The sequence below is a fragment of the Felis catus genome, chromosome A3, assembly GCF_018350175.1.
Source record: "Felis catus isolate Fca126 chromosome A3, F.catus_Fca126_mat1.0, whole genome shotgun sequence".
In the NCBI taxonomy this organism is placed as follows: Eukaryota; Metazoa; Chordata; class Mammalia; order Carnivora; family Felidae; genus Felis; species Felis catus.
In genome coordinates this window covers 30994309-31010602 of record NC_058370.1, presented here as the reverse complement: position 1 = coordinate 31010602, position 16294 = coordinate 30994309, and the positions used below count along the sequence as shown (strand labels likewise).

Here is a 16294-nt window from a genome sequence, read left to right as displayed (position 1 = left end):
CCTCCCTCTGCTTCCTTGACCTTGATGCTTCCTCATATAGCCCTTCGTGGTGTGCTATGCCTTCTGCTTCTAGGGAGTGACTAAATCTTCTTTCTTCAGCATAGTTACTTTCAGGTCTGCTTTATCATACTCCATTAAAACAAATCCCAGGTACATTGGTACAACGCATCAAAAAGATAGTCAGAGGATATCATAAACAAATGTATGCTACTGAGTTTGAAACTTGATGAAAAGGGACAAATCGTGAAAAAACACAATTTATGAACACAAGAAGAAATAAAAGTCTCAGTATCCCACATCAAATTAAAGAAGTTGAATGTGTAACTAAAACATCTTCCCGTAAAACAAACAAAAACAAAAAAACCCAAAAACCAGGTGCAGAAGACTTCACTCTCGAATTCTTCCAATTTATTTTTTTTAACTTTAAAAAAGTTTTATTTGGGGCGCCTGGGTGGCGCAGTCGGTTAAGCGTCCGACTTCAGCCAGGTCACGATCTCGCGGTCCGTGAGTTCGAGCCCCGCGTCGGGCTCTGGGCTGATGGCTCGGAGCCTGGAGCCTGTTTCCGATTCTGTGTCTCCCTCTCTCTCTGCCCCTCCCCCGTTCATGCTCTGTCTCTCTCTGTCCCAAAAATAAATAAAAAACGTTGAAAAAAAAATTTAAAAAAATAAAAAAAAATAAAAAAGTTTTATTTAAAAAAAAATTTTTTTTAACATTTATTTATTTTTGAGACAGAGAGAGACAGAGCATGAACGGGGGAGGATCAGAGAGAGGGAGACACAGAATCTGAAACAGGCTCCAGGCTCTGAGCTGTCAGCACAGAGCCCGACGCGGGGCTCGAACTCACGGACCGCGAGATCATGACCTGAGCTGAAGTCGGCCGCTTAACCGATTGAGGCACCCAGGCGCCCCTAAAAAAGTTTTAAACAGAGCTCCAGAATTATACTTTGAGATGACTTTTACTTAATTTTCCATTACCATTATTTGAGTTAGATATATCAATGAAAAGAAAGCATTAAGGCAAAACTGTATTGTGAATTCAGAATTAGTGAAAATACTACATTATTAACTTCTTATTTTGTTATAACAGAGACCTAAGGACAGTCATTTAATTAAATTTTAAAAATTTACACAGATTTAGATGAATTTTTCACTCTTCATTGGATTAGTAAAATACAGTCTCAATATCCATGTGTAAGGAAATATCTCCACTAAGCCCATAAATTAATTTTTAAGTAAAAAGGAGATGATTTGTTTAGATATATTTAGAATTATTCATCTCGTTTTAAGTGCTCGTTTAATTTTTTAATAGACTTTATTTTTTAAAGCAGTTTTAGATTCACATCAAAATGGACTGGAAAGTACAGACTTACCATATACCTCCTACCCCAATGCACATACAGCATTGTGCTGCATTATTTTATTTTATTTTATTTTATTTTATTTTATTATTTTATTATTAAAAAACTTTTTAAAAAACATTTACTCATTTTTGAGAGACAGAGATAGACAGAATGTGAGCAGGGGAGGGGCAGAGAGAGAAAGGGAGACACAGAATCTGAAGCAGGCTGCAGGCTCTGAGCTGTCAGCATAGAGCCCGTGATGGGGTTCAAACCCACAAATTGAGATCATGACCTGAGCCGAAGTCGGACGCTCAACCGCCTGAGCCACGCAGGCGCCCCTAGCCTCTCCTATTTTAAACAACCCACACCAGGGTGGAACATTTATTCTAATCCATGAACCTTCATTGACACATCGTTATCAATCAAGGTGCATTGTTTACATTAGGGTTCACTCTTGTACATTCTATAGGTTTTGACAAATATGTAATGACATGTGTTCACCATTATAGTATCATACAAAGTAGTTCCCCTGTCCTAAAAATCCTCTACGCTTTACCTCTTCATCCCTCTCTCCCTACTAAGCCCTGGGAACCACCAATCTTTTCTGTTGATTTCATAGTTTTGTCCTTTCCAGGATGTCCTATAGTTGGAATCATCCAGTATTTAGCCTTCTCAGACTGGCTTCTTTCACTCAGTCATATTATTTAAGGTTCCTTCATGTCTTTTTGTGGCTTGATCGCTCACTACTTTTTAGTGCTGCATACTATTCCATTGTCTGGGTACACCACAGTTTACTGACCCATTTACCTACTGAAGGACATCTTGGTGCTTCCAAGTTTTGGCAATTATAGATAAACCTGCCATAAACATCAGTGTGCAGGTTTTTGTGTGGACGTTAACTTTTAACTCATTTGGGTTAATACCAAAGAAAGCGATTGCTGGATCGTATGGTAAGAGTATATTTAGCTGTGTAAGAAACTGCCAAACTGCTGCTTTCCACAGTAGCTGTATCACTTTGCGTTCCCACCAGCAGCAAGTGACAGTTTTGGTCTCTCCACATCCTCACCAGCATTTGGTGTTGTCAGTGATTTGGATTTTGGCCCCTCTGATAGGCGTGTGGTGGTATCTCACTGCTGTTTCAATTTGCACTTCCCTAATGCCATGTGAGGTTGAAATGCTCCTTTAACTTTAAGTAACCTATTCACGTTAATTTTCTTATTTCTTGCTGAAACATCTGCCATTAAGAGTACCATTACTACATTCTAGTACCATTAAAAGCCTTATGATCTCAACCGTCTTGTCTTAACCACACAGGTGCTTTTAACTGAAAGAAATTCTCATCTATGTAATTACCAAATGATAAGGGGTTTACTCAAATATTGGTATCAATATAGTAATTTATATATGTATTTTACATGAGCTATGCATATTGACAATAAATTATATTTAATTAAAAAATAAAATAAAATAAATTTCAAGCCCCCCCCCAAATAAAACAATGCTTATAACATTTATGGCTTAATTGCCACCTACTGTAGTCGTTTTTAAAATAAACTTTTCGGGGCGCCTGGGTGGCTCAGTGGGTTGGGCGTCCGACTTTGGCTCAGATCATGATCTCGCGGTCCGTGAGTTCGAGCCCCGTGTCAGGCTCTGTGCTGACAGCTCAGAGCCTGGAGCCTGTTTCAGATTCTGTGTCTCCCTCTCTCTCTGCCCTTCCCCCGTTCATGCTCTGTCTCTCTCTGTCTCAAAAATGAATAAATGTTAAAAAAAAAGTTAAAAAAATAATAAAATAAACTTTTCATTTTAAACTAGTTTTAGATTTATAGAAAAGTTGCAAAGAGAGTACAGTATATTATTAAGTGAAGTCATATTAAGTAAATTTTATTATTTCCTTAGTGTTTGTTTGTTTTTGTCCCAGAATCCCACCCAGGATGTCACAGTAGGATTCTCTAGACTGCGACAATTTCTTAGATTTTCCTTGACAGTTTTCAGGAGTCCTTGTCAAGTATTTTGTAGACTGTCCCTCAGTTGGAATTTGTTTCAAGTTGTCTCATGATTATGTGGGGATATGGGCTTTGGGGACAAAGACCACAGAAGTAAAGTACAATTCTCATCACAGTGTATCATGCTATGGACACAACATCACTGAAGATGTTAAGCTTAATCATATGACTGAGGTAGTGTTTCCTCTAGAGAATAAACCTAAAGCAGACCTTTCCACTGTAAAGTTCCTCTCCTTTCCTGATTTTTGTACTGCATTCTTTGGAAGAAAGTCACTATGTGACTTGAAGAGTTTTTTTTGTTGTTGTTGTTTTGTTTTTTTTTTTTTTTTAATTTATTTTTGGGACAGAGAGACAGAGCGTGAACGGGGGAGGGGCAGAGAGAGAGGGACACACAGAATCGGAAACAGGCTCCAGGCTCCGAGCCATCAGCCCAGAGCCCGATGCGGGGCTCGGACTCCCGGACCGCGAGATCGTGACCTGGCTGAAGTCGGACGCTTAATTTCAGTTGTTCTCTCCAATTTATTTGTTCAATCATTTATTTATATCAGTATGGAGCTGTGGATATTTAGTTTACACTCTAGGTTATAACCCAATGCTACCTTATTTATTTTGTTGGTCTCATTGTTCCAGATTCCTCCAAATTTTCAAGAAAGAAATAATATCATTGTTACATAAATCTTCCAAAGAAATGAACAGAGGGGAACACTTTGAGGACACACTAGTCTTCATACCAAATATGACAAAGATGTTATAAAGAGAGAGAGAGAGAAAAAGAGCAAGCAAGTAGAATTTCTTTCATGAACATGGAGGCCAGCTTTGGATGATACTCAAGACACATAAGGATTTAACTTCAGGGGCTCCAGATAATTATCCACCATTGGTGGATCCCATGGTCCTCAAAATTTTTGTGTCAGTTTGGGAAGTTATGTAGGACATTTGACAAGTCCAATATGAAAACTACAGAGCAGACCCAAGGATTTTTGGAGCAAGGCAATTAGACTTCCAATAAGTGACAGTTATCCTCTAAGTAACAGTTTCAGGCTTGATATTAGGCTACACTTGATACTGAACATCTGATCTTGGGAGACCAGGTGATCATGAGTTCTGAACAGCCAATCATGTCTGGGTGCTGTATTCTCTAATTCGCCATGAAGTAAGACATTTTCAGGAGTCAGCATCAGTGGGAAAGGGTAGGTGTAAGACCAGGCCTCAGTGGGTAGGTCCTGAAGGGGCAGGTTGGTTTCAGAAGGTGGTGAATCAGAATCTCTCTCTGCATTCCTTTTTTTTTTTTTTTTTTTTTTTTTTGCCACTCTTCAATATGCACCCAGATACGGGGGAAGTACCTTATGACTAGTTAACTAAGAAGGAAGAAATTACCTTATTTACAGGTAACTGTGCACAATGTATCATGGGTTACTATGGTATTAGATCCTTGTAGACTTCAAGGATAATAAAGAACAGGAAATTCTCCTGTGGGTAGAACTTGGATGATTATATGTATTTCCCACTTTTCCTAGAAGGAGAGATGGACTGTCATAGGCTCTACACTGAAAAATGAATAGTGGTTAACGTTTTGGCTGGAGGTTAGCGACAAGGAGAATGAAATATGAGTGATAAAGAGGTTTGGGAAATATATGTGGGTCTAAAATGTCAGAATATTTCTACTCCATTTAAATTTCATCACAAATCCCTCACTTCGGCAGAGCATTTTAATAACCAAACATGGATGGGCTCATCCGGATGTCAGTCATCCACCTTCCCTAACCACCTGGGGTATTGTTCACATGGTTCAGGACCAAAGATGTGATGGTAAAAGAAACTTTCCTTCACCACCACTGTTCAGAGCCTAAAATGGCAGCAAAATAATCATCTTTAAGACCCTCCTATGTGGCCATACCAAGTACTTGGTAGCTAGCCAGTTTCACTGGACCCTTCCCACCACATGAACTCCGGTGAATTTTCCTTACCAAACTAGACACTTCCGGGGCTAGATTTTCTGTCCCTGCTTGACCCATCACACGTGGACTTATGGAAGGCCTTATCCACCATTACAGTGTCTATCCCATACATCACTTCCTCTAACTAGAGACTCACTTCTGAGTGTGAAATTGAAGGCAATGGGTTGAGAGGATACACTGGTCCTATCATGCCCCTCATAACCCGGAAGCAACTGACCTCATAAAATGGTGGAATGGTCTGTTAGAAATGTAGAAAAGGCAACAGAAGGAACTCAAGGGACTAGGGCCTTTCAGGAATGAAAATTTGGTCACCACCTGGAAGGAATCCTATCGACTGAGGAGCTAAATGAAGGCAAAGCTAACATCGAATGCACAGGGGAGGAAAGAACTCACAAATAATAGCTAGGGCTTAGTGAACAGCTGCAGAAACAAAGGTCTCTTGGTCATGGCTCAATTGGCCTTTTAGTCTGTAGGCTACAAATTTTTGAGGGGGGTCTGTGACAGATCTAGAGGGTGAATGAAAAATACCCAGTGACTTAGAGGCAAACCCCGAGACAAGAATTTGTGTTCACTTCGTTTGAGACATGTGGTATGGCTGTGTAATGTTGGATGAGGTTATTAGTGAAATTCTGTGGATGAGAATATAGGCAAATGGATAGCCAGGAGAAACAATGTAGCAGACATCTACATACAGCTTCCACATACCCCGCATCTCTCTGGGAGAATTTGCCCCCAAATATTCTGTTCTGGTAGAACAGTTCGTCGGAGGACACCCTGTCTACTGACTACAGGAGTAAGCACATGCCCAAGGTAGGCCAATCCAGTTGTGCCCCTTCGGAACATAGCTCTGAATGGGAATATGCAGGGATGGAAGGCGGTTGATTCTAAATTATGTGAAGGCAATGCTGTAATGAAGAAGTCTGTGACTTTCTATGGAATCCGTAGAGCTGCACTGGTTGCATCCTTCCAGAGGCTGGTTTGTTCAGCTCTTCCTTCACTTGTTTGAAGTCCGAAGCATTCCTGCAATACGCCCCCCTTTCGCTTAGAATCAGTTTGGGTAGCTTACCTCCAAACAAGCCGCACGCACACAAAAGTTCAAAGTTCCTGGAGTGCCAGAGTCAAAATTGCTTGTATAAGAAATTACATGAGCCCGTTTCTAAATAATTTCAGGTTTATTTTCCCCAGATGACATTAATTTCTCTGAAGAAGGAGGAAAGTGAAGGCCAATAAAAAATTAAAGCTGGATATCTGTCTCTTTCAAGTTCAACAGGAGAGAGATTCATTAAGCAACTACAAGACCAAAACATTTGGCACGAAGCCAACTATTGATACAAACTGATTAAGCTTCAAAGTGTTGAAGTCTTCAGAGGATGGAAAGTGACATGATAAAAGAGGGAGAAACCAGGCAAAGTTATTTGGAATCCATCTTTCTGAATGACTTTTAGGAGAAATTCACAGCTCTAATGAATAGTCACTTCAGCAGTCCTTGAGGATGCCCTGTTGTCGCCTGGACGGTGGGGAGAAAAAGGATGCCATGAAACATGGTGGGCAGGGAAGGTGAGTTGCCAGTTGGCTCACCTCTCAACTAGAAATTTCTTTGTATGATGGAGAGGAAATTAGGTAGCAGCTGACTTGGCAACTTTCATGGGCTTTTGGATAATAATGAGCTGTTGTGAATAAATGCCAAGAAAGGTTAAATGCCTGTGATATACCAGTCTACACTGATTTATTGGCTGTGGCTAAAGACAGGGTGAGAATAGATTAAAACTTACAACATGTGGCTCATTTAGAGTTCTAATAGCATGTAAGTTTGTAAGTATCTTCCTAATTCAAAGGCAAGATTTTTTAAATTTTATTTATTTACTTTTTTACATTTATTTATTTTTGAGACACAGAGAGAGACAGAGTGTGAGTGGGGGAGGAGCAGAGATAGAAGGAGACACAGAATCCAAGACAGGCTCCAGGCTCTGAACTGTCACAGAGCCCGATGTGGGTCTCGAACCCACAAACTGCGAGATCATGACCTGAGCCGAAGTCGGACGCTTAACTAACTGAGCCACCCAGGTGCCCCTCAACTGAAAGGTTTTTGAGAGAAGGCTTTGACATTTATACTTAATACCTGTCTTGGTTTGGGTTCCCCCAGCATCAGAGGCTAAGATAAGAATTTGGGTGCAAGGAGTTTGTTTGGGAGGTGACCTCAGGAAGCACTAATAGAGGGGTGGGGAACTGAGATGGAGAAGGAAAGGCAGCTAAAACAGAGGAGCTATTGACCAAGCTAGTTCTTCTCCTTCCTGAGTTTCTTGCCTTTCGTTCACATTGTGGATTATTCTGCAAGTCTTTGCTTATCATTATTATTATAATTTTTTTTTTTTAATATCAGCTTTGGGACACCTGGATGGCACAGCCAGTTAAGCATCTGACCCTGGCTTGGGTCATGGTCTCACTCTCAGGTCATGAACTCTCTCTTGTGAGTTCGAGCTCTGCATTGGGTGAGACCCGCGTTGGGTGAGCTTAAGCCCTGCTTTGGGCTTTGCACTCTCTCTTCCTCTCTCTGCCCCTCACTCACCCACAGGCGCTCTCTCTCTCTCTCTCTCTCTAAGAAAAAGTCATATTTTATTTATTTTTTTTCAACGTTTATTTATTTTTGGGACAGAGAGAGACAGAGCATGAACGGGGGAGGGGCAGAGAGAGAGGGAGACACAGAATCGGAAACAGGCTCCAGGCTCCGAGCCATCAGCCCAGAGCCCGACGCGGGGCTCGAACTCACGGACCGCGAGATCGTGACCTGGCTGAAGTCGGACGCTTAACCGACTGCGCCACCCAGGCGCCCCAAAAGTCATATTTTAAAAAGTAATAGCTTTATTAACATATGAGTCACATATCACAAAATGCATCATTTTAGATGCCCTATTCAATGTTTTTTAGTATATTCACACAGACTTGTACAACTTCCCCACTAGAATATTTTCAATGCCAAAGAAAGAAACCATGGGGGAAGGGAAGGGGAAAAATAGTTTCAAACAGAGAGGGAGGCAAACCATAAGACACTCTTGAATACAGAGTAAAAACTGAGGATTGATGGGGAGGTGAGGGAAGGGGAAAATGGGTGATGGGCATTGAGAAGGGCACTTATTGGGATGAGCACTGGGTGTTGTATGGAAGTGATGAATCCTGGGAATCCACTCCCAAAGCCAAGAGCACACTGTATACACTGCATGTTAGCTAACTTGACAAGAAATTGTATTAAGAGGAAAAAAAAGAAAGAAAGAAAGAAAGAAAGAAAGAAAGAAAGAAAGAAAGAAACCCTGGATTCATTAGCAATCACTCCTCATTCTGTCCTACCCCCTGGAAATCACTAGTCCACTTTCTGTCTTTGTGGATTTGCCTATAGAATCGGAAAGAATATTTGCACATTATATGTATGATAAGGGACTTGTATCCAAAATATCATAAGAACTCAAATTTAACAATAAAAAGATGAATAAACACGGGCAAAGGATTCGAATAGAAATTTTTTTTTCCAAGAAAAACATACAAATGACAAATAAACACAGGGAATGATGCTTAACATCATTAGTCATTAAGAACATGCAAATTGGATGTATAGTGAGCTACCACTAGGTATCCGCGAGGACAGCCATTATCAATAGAAATAGACAGTAAAACGTGTTGGGGACGATGTGGAAAATCTGGAACCCTCATACGTTGCCACTGAGATTATAAAATGGTGCTGCCACTTTGGAAAAGAGTTTGAAAGTTCCTCAAAATATTAGACAGGAAGTTGCCGTATGGCCCAGCAATTCCATCCCTAGATACATGCTTCCGAGAAATGAAAACATATGTCCACACTAAAGCATGTGCATGACTCTTCACAGCAGGATTATTCATAATAGCCAAAAAGCAGAAACAACACAAATGTTCATCCGCTGATGAACGCATTAAAACAAAGGGGTATATCCAAACAATCGAAAATTATTTGAACGATAATACTTATTTGATAACAATTATTTGAATTATTCAAACGATAATACTTATCTCAAAGGGCTATTATAGTATTAGCAAACGTATGCAAAGTGCTCAGCGGGAAGACTGGCACAAGAGAGCATGTAAGGGGTGGCGGTGACAAGGCTGCTGTCATCAGCTGACACAGGACTAGATAGAGCAGATGCTTCGAAAGGACATTTCGACAGCTCCAGAAAATTCCATGGTTGGCTAACATTCTAGGACACATCTGAACCAAAACTGCGAGTCTGGCCGCTGTTGGGCAGGCGAAGAAACGCTTTCTAACTTCCTGATCCGGTCGCCCCGCTGGAGCTGGCCTCTGATGAGATGCCACACATCCTCCCCCACAGGGCGACAGTGGCCACCCACCTGACTTAGAAAGACATTCTTCGAGCAATGAAAAAGTCACGTAGTGTTCCAAGAAGATTTAAATCTGGTCTCCTGGAAAACTCTGTTTTGGGTTTCTTTCTTTCTCTGGCAATTCACTCTGTGGAATCTTTCTACCCTTTTGCCCAAATTTAAACAGCAGAGTTTTATGGAGCAATTGGCCTGTGGAAGACCTCTCAGGGGAACGGTTTGTGGGCCAAGGCATGCTTGCCATGGTAACTGAATCCTGAAAGACAATATCCCTAAGAGATAAGTCAGTTTTGCTCTTCTCTGGGTCTGGTCGGAGCAGACACTTTACAGGCTTTCTGCTTTAACCTGTGCCTCCTTGCACAGTAAATTACTCATCCAGAAGTGTACCTGCGACTCAGGGATGTGGTGCGGGTATGCACAGGGTATTTTTCACAATCAACAAAGATCCAGGGCACTTAAAAACGTCTATTCTCAGGGCACCTGGGTGGCTCAGCTGGTTGAATGTCTGACTTCAGCTCAGGTCATGATCTCATGGTTGCAGAGTTCAAGCCCTGCATGTCGCTCGCTGCTGTCATCACAGAGCCCGCTTCACATCCTCTGTCCCCCCTCTCTCCGCCCCTCCCCAGCCTGTACGCTCTCAAAAATAAATAAAACGTTAAAAAAAAAGACACAAATAATCAATAGCCAAGTCGCTAGTAAGACCCTTGATGTTTGCTTCTTGAATTTTTGGGTCATGTTCTTGCTCATTCGCTCACTTTGACCCACTGATCCCTTCCCTCAAGATCTCACAGTGGGGCAGAAGCTGCCTCACAAAAAGAAAATTACTGGGCATGGGACATTGTGAGTTAAGCCCAAGATGAGGCCAGCCCAGGATCCAGAGGGAGCACGGAGGGGAGGGCAGGGTGCATTGGTTTCTAGGGAAGGTTCCCATCTGAAGGAAGAGACACCCAGCTGAACCTTGCAGAGAAGGGGGTGGAGTGAACAGGGTGCTGGCATTGGAGCTAAAGAGCACACGACCCTGGCAGAGGTCCAGATTCGACATGCATCTCAGAGTCTGCGGGCACCTGTGATGGCTGAGAGACAACTGGGGCGAGGGGCGGTGGCAGGCCTTGGCAGGACTTTGTCCTGAAGGCAATTAATGGGGGGCCCCTGGGGAGCAATGACGAGTGATAAGGAGGAGAGGGGTATGGTCAGGCTTGAACAGGGGGGGTCCAAAAGTCTTGGTGGAGTTTTAAGCTTTAAAACCATGAGAAGTATAAATGCTACAAACTTTCAAAACACCATCACTTGTGAGTTTCATTATTCGAATTTCTTTTGTCGTCTTGTGTGAATTTTGTTTGAATAAATGCCCTTCAATCAGACTGGAGAAGCTCCCTTCTATTATTCCCAGTGTTTTGACACATCGTGTTACATTAGTTTTGGGTGTCATCCTAGACGTATTTAAATCCTGTGGAGAACGCTGATAGTTTTGTTCCAGTAGGTAACTGATCCAGCTGGGTTCAGACTGCACCTTCTGACCTGGCTTCTACGGTCTGTGGGTCCGATGTCAATTCCGTTTTCAAAGCCTTGGTGGTGCTGTTCAGATCTGTCCCTTGTACATGCCGTCCAGTGCCCCATCTGGGATCTGGGCTGCGGTCTGCCCTATAGTTCAACTCTCAAAGTCTGTGGTATGCTGTTTAGGAGTAAAGTCACATGTGTGCAGCGTGGAGGTGAGCCCGAGAGTTCACAACAATTGGGGGGGATTACTTTTCTCCACCTCTCATTCCCTGTGACCTCCCTGATACTTTCTGGTTGTCTGGGGATTCTCTTTTCAGTCCTTCCTCCAGAAAGATGGGGCTTCATGTATTCTGTTACGTTACACGCTTCCTGATACTGGGCCTGTTTCTGGGGCCGAGTGGTGGGAGAACAAAAAAAGAATAAAGGCAGTAGGGGTTTCCCCACCTTCTGGGGACCACAATGCTCTTGCCTGGAAAGGAGGGGTACCCTTTCTCACAGTAGTAGATTCCTTTGTAGCCACCCCCTAGCCCCCTGTCACAGCCCCTGATGCGTTGGATGCTTGGGTGGGAGGGAATGGAGAAGAGAAACAAGGACGGGAGATCTCCCCACTCTCTAAGTGTTGGGAGACATTTCCCACTTCTCTCCCAAGAACTAGAGGGCTTCTGAATCCCCCCATTGAGCGAAGGGCCACCTCAGGGTCTCGGGCTGCGTTGCATTCTGGCCAAGGGGTCCTGGGGCAGGATGTCAAGCTCACCGCCAGCTTGGTGTTATTTCAAACGCTCATCTTCCCCATCTGTCTGCTATAATTGACTTTTTAGTCTTCAAATAGTCCTTCCATGAGTGCTGCCCGGGGTTTTATAGCTGTACTCTGTGGCAGGGACATTTTGGCATGAGCTTACTCCGTCTTGCCTGGGCCCACAAAAGATAAACTTTTAATTTTAATGTTTTGTTTCAGCGAACATTTGCTGTTTTCAGCCGGAAGCATATTGGGTAGCAAAACTGTTTGCTCATGCCCACAGGAGTACAGAGTTTGCCCAACCACAGCAGGTGGCCAGCCCAGAGGGTGGCGTCCCCAGAGGACTGGGTGGCATTCCTCTACAGCAGGGGTGAGCAGCGTTTGGTTTGTTTGTTTGTTTGTTTGTTTGTTTGAAAGGATCAGAGAGTAAATATGTGGGGCTTGCGGGCCATTTGGATTCCATTTCAGCTGCTCAACTGCACTGTTACAGCATGAAAGTAGTCACGGATATTACGTAAACCAACGGGCAAGGCCGTGCTCCACTACATGATTCTTTGCAAAACCAGGTGATATAGGCTGGATTTGGCCTGCGGACTGTAGTTTGCTGACCACTGATCTGAGAGATCGGTTAGGGCTGATGAGAGCAGCTATCTTTCTTCTGAAGTGAACTCCTTTACTCTTTCTTCCGTTTTTACCACCCGGGAGCAAGGGTTTCTATCCTGGGAGTTCATGATCTAAGAAAAGAAACAAATATATATATATAGATATATATATAAATATATATAGATATATATAGATATATATATATCTATATATATATAGATATATATATAGATATATATATATCTATATATATATATATAGATATATATATAGATATATATATAGATATATAGATATATAGATAGATATATATATAGATATAGATATATATATAGATATATATATATAGATATATATATAGATATATATCGATATATATATATCTATATATATATAGATATATATATAAATATATATATATGTATATATATATATATTTCTTTTCATTTATCTACAGCCAAAATCTAGCATTTTTTATCATGAGTGTAGGCAACAAAAGACAGTAGGGTTAACAGTACCTGTGACTTTGCCACAAATAGAAACCACAGATCTTTTATCGTATCATCTCAGTTCTTGTAGATTTTCCAAAATGTTGTTTTTGCTTATCACCATTTCACGATCAGGGAAATTGTCCCACATGTCACTGGGTCTTGATGTGATCATTACATAAATTATTACATGTTACATGTGGACCATAGGTGGTAATGGGCCAGCCATCCCAGAGTTCTTAGCTCTTGCTTTTTCTTTTTTAAGTGAATTTATTGAGGTGAAATTCACACAACACAGAATTAACCATTTTTTTAAAAAGTTTATTATTTATTTTGAAAGAGACAGAGCCAGCACCAGCAGGGGAGGGGCAGAATTCTTTCCCTCCAGAGAGGGAAGGAGAGAGAATTCCAAGCAGGTTCCACACTGCCAGTACAGAGCCAGTACAGGCTGGAACTCATGAGACTGTGAGATCATGACCTGATCCAAAGTCAAGAGTCAGATGCATAACTGACTGAGCCCCCTAGGCACCCCGGAATTAACCATTTTAAAGTGAATGATTCAGGTACTTAGTACATTCACAGTATTGTGCAACCACCACCTTTATCCAAACATTTCCAATCACTTGGAAGTTAAACTCCTTACCCATTAAGGAATTTCTCCTCATTTCCCTTCCTTCCTCTCCCTCTCCCCAATCTCTATGCATGTATCAATTCTGGATATTTTGTATAAATGGAATCATACAATGTATGACCATTTGTGTCTGGCTTCCTTCGCTTAGCATAATGCTTTGAGGCTCATTCTTATTGTACCATATATCGGTACCTTATTCCTTTCTGCAGTGAAATAATACTCCGTTATATGTATGTATATCAGTTTATCTACTCATCCATTGGTGGACATTGTATTGTTTACACCTTCTAGCCATTGTAAATAGTGCTGCTACAAATATGTGTGTACCTGCACTTGCTCGAGTATCTGTTTGCAACTTTTTTTTTTCTAGCAGCACACTATGATAGTTTTATTTGTTTAAGGGCTCCTGTTGCAAGCATGGGCTTTGAGACCGTGAGCCCAGATGTGCATAGTTAGGAAGATAAAAGCAAACCGTGATCCATGTACCTGGGTGAAAACTAAAGGTCTCACGGTTAATCACGTTGTAGGGTTTAAATTTCTACAGCCCAGAAGCCAGAAGTCACAGGTCAATTTTAGGTCTTTCTGGATAACCCATAAGGTCTCTGCCCCTTAAATCATCCTTCAGCTTCCAGTTGGTAACGCTGGTTAATCCCTGAGCATTCAGGAAACACGGAAGGCTCGGGAAGACTTCGTTCTCAGTGCCATACATTTCCTTCACCATTGTGGACATTGGATGAATCCTGGATAGATTTTTCAACATGGATTCAGTGAGATCAGTCACACTTGATCCAGTAGCCCTGTTGGTATATCCTTTTAGCTTGATGACGTCATAGGTACTTTCAACCTTTCTTCCAAGTTTCACTGCTACTGCCTCCTCCCAAGTCTGGATTCAGTTCCTGGAGAGAAACCCCTCCACATGCACTCCACTCCACCCAGACACACTTGAGTTGCCATGTTCTCCCCAAATCCATCCACGGCAACTTCTGGGATGGATGCCAACTTTTTCAGCCACATGACAACAAAATCTAGCAGAATTCAGATTATTACACCCACTTCCAATCACATGGTGCTTGGGTAGCCCACTTAATTCCCTGGTAACATATGTGAGAATATCCACTGGGCTGGAAACCTCAATTATGGTGGAGTCGGGACTGTACTTGACTAGCTGAGAAATAATACATTTGAAGACATTAATATTCCTCTGCACCAGATTGAGACGGCTCTCTCCCTCCTGCTGGAGGACTCCTGCAGTTACCACCACAGTCTTAGAATTGGAAATCACAGAGTAATCTTTATCTGCCATAATGTTAGGTGTCTGAAAACATAAGCTCCCATGTTGCAGATGCATCATTTCTCCTTTGAGTTTATCTTCCAAAACATCCACAAGGGCAAGTTCATCAACCAGAGACTTTCCTAGAACGCTGATGGCACATGCCATATTGACTTGTCCTGTTGGACAGGACACTGCAGTGCTATTTTTTTTTAATTAAAAAAACTTTTTTTAATGTTTATTTATTTTTGGGAGAGAGACAGACATGGCACGAACTGGGGAGGGGCAGAGAGAGAGGCAGACACAGAATTGGAAATAAGCTCCAGGCTCCGAGCTGTCAGCATAGAGCCCGATGCGGGGCTCAAACTCACGAGCCACAAAAACATGGCCTGAGCTGAAGTCAGATGCTTAATTGATTGAGCCACCCAGGTACCCCTACAGTGGTCTTATTGTTTGGGACAGTTTCCTCTTCTGCAACTGGTGCAATCAGTTTTTTCTCAAGAGTTGCCATTGCGCCTGGGAGAGAGACGGCTGTAAGAGTCACGCGAAGAAGACAATGTCATCCTTGTGCATCTCCTTGGGTGCAGGGTCTGCTTAAGTTTTTTCATATAGACCCAAGGGTAGAATTATAGGGCCATATGGTAATTTTATGTTTAATCTTTTGAGGAACTACCGAACTGTAAGTGGCCCAACCATTCTGTATTCTCCCCAGCAATGTACAAACCTTTCAATTTCTTCAAGTTCTCACCAATACTTTTTATTATTATTATAGCCACCCTAGTGGGTGTGAAGTGGCACCTCCTTGTGGTTTGAATTTGCATTTTTCTAACTAATTAAAATTGAGCATCTTTTCCTGTGTTTGTTGGCCGCATATTTATCTTCCTTGGAAAAAATGTCTATTTTGTCCATTTTTAAGTTGGGTTGCTTACCTTTTATTGTGTGAGAATTTTTTACATAATCGGGATACTAGACTGTGATCAGGTGTATCATTTGCAAAAATTTTATCCCATATGTAGGTTGTTTTTTCAGTTTTTTGATAATGTCCTTTGGCGTTTTTAATTTCTTTTTAATTTTTTTGATCTTTATTTATTTTTGAGAGAGACAGAGACTGAGACAGAGAGTGAGCAAGAGGAGGGGCAGAGACAGAGGGAGACACAGACTCTGAGGCAGGCTCCAGGCTCCGAGCTGTCAACACAGAGCCTGACATGGAGCTCAAACTCATTGACTGTGAGATCATGACCTGAGCCAAAGTTGGACGCTTAACCAACTGAGCTACTGAGGTGCCCTTGGTGTTTTAAATTTCAATGGACATTTGATTTATCTGTTTGTGGCTGTTGCTCATGCTTTTGGTGCCATATCTAAGAATCCATTGTCGAATCCAAGGTCATGATTTACACCCATATTTTTTT

General features: G+C 41.8%; 1 pseudogene; it reads right to left on the bottom strand.

Moving 5' to 3' along the window:
• Positions 1–14131: 14131 nt before the first annotated feature.
• On the bottom strand, positions 14132–15396 carry LOC105260423 (annotated as a pseudogene).
• Between the last annotated feature and the right edge of the window lie 898 nt (positions 15397–16294).